The sequence below is a fragment of the Aplysia californica genome, unplaced genomic scaffold (assembly GCF_000002075.1).
Source record: "Aplysia californica isolate F4 #8 unplaced genomic scaffold, AplCal3.0 scaffold00776, whole genome shotgun sequence".
Classification (NCBI taxonomy): domain Eukaryota; kingdom Metazoa; phylum Mollusca; class Gastropoda; order Aplysiida; family Aplysiidae; genus Aplysia; species Aplysia californica.
The window spans coordinates 254,908-256,282 of NW_004798046.1; the positions used below are offsets into that span (position 1 = coordinate 254,908).

General features: G+C 32.1%; 1 protein-coding gene across 1 annotated transcript in view; it reads left to right on the top strand.

Moving 5' to 3' along the window:
• LOC101848470 (multidrug resistance-associated protein 1) overlaps positions 1 to 1,375 on the top strand; it is a gene marked incomplete at its 5' end in the record, with an annotated part of 31,121 nt that overhangs the window by 8,716 nt on the left and 21,030 nt on the right.

Genomic DNA, 1,375 nt, shown 5'->3' on the forward strand with positions numbered 1-1,375 from the left:
ATATCTGTCCAGCTATGTATCTGTGTATCTATTCTACTATATAGCTAAGTATCTATGTATCTATCCATCTAAATATATTCTCTGTATCTATCAAACTATAGTTTATAAATATACCTATTCAGCTTTGTATCTATGTATCTGTCCAACTTAATATGTAATGTAGCTTTCCATCTATGTATCTGTCCAACTTAATATGTATATGTAGCTTTCCATCTATGTATCTGTCCAACTTAATATGTAATGTAGCTTTCCATCTATGTATCTGTCCAACTTAATATGTAATGTAGCTTTCCATCTATGTATTTGTCCAACTTAATATGTATATGTAGCTTTCCATCTATATAATATCGATGTATCTATTGAACTACACATCTATAATATTATTATAAAAATATTTATGTATATATCCATCAATATAATATCTATGCATCAATCCAACTACGTATCTATATAATATCTATGTATCTATCCAGCTATGTATCTTTGTGTCTATCCAAATAATATCTATGTTTGTATCTATCCGTTAATATAAAAGCAATGTATCTGTCGATCTATATAAGATCTATGTATCTATTTAAATTATAATATCTATATACCTATTCAGCTATGTATCTATGTATCTATCCATCTATGTATCTATATATCTATGAATCTATTAATCAATATAACGTCTGTGTATCTATCCAACCATATATCTATATACTTGTGTATCTGTGTACATATCCATCAATATATTATCTATGTATCTATTGAATTATATCTCTAAACGTATATATATCCAGCTATATAATATCTATGTATCTATCCAACTACATAATATCTATATATCTATCCATCCTTATACTACCTAAGCATCTATTAAACTGTATGCTTGTATATCTATGTATCTATCAATCTATGTTATATCTATGTATCTATCCAACTCTATATCTATATATTAATATGCTTTTGTCCGTCTATAATATATCTTAGTATCTATCCAACTCTATATCTCCTCGGACCTTCGCTACTCTAGAATTACAAAATTCTTTCTCTTCAGCGCTTGTGTCTTTATTAGGTCATTCCCAAATGGGGGGACATTAACGTGTTCTTTCGCACAGTAGAATTGTAAATGGGCTGATTCATCAATTTCCTGCTCACAACTGTGCCTGAACTGCGGCAAAGAACTGCTCCTTTTTTCGTAACCCTTACCCTTACTATCGTCATTTGATTTGTGGCATCGGTGGCCTAGTGGTTAGGCTCTCGGACTCGCAACCGTAAGGTCGTGGGTTCGAATCCCGTCAAGGGCCCGATGTTGTGTCCTATAGACAGCGAAAGATCTTGTCAGTTTGTTAGTGTTTGAGCGCTTAACCAGCTGCTCGCACTGTATGCTTCC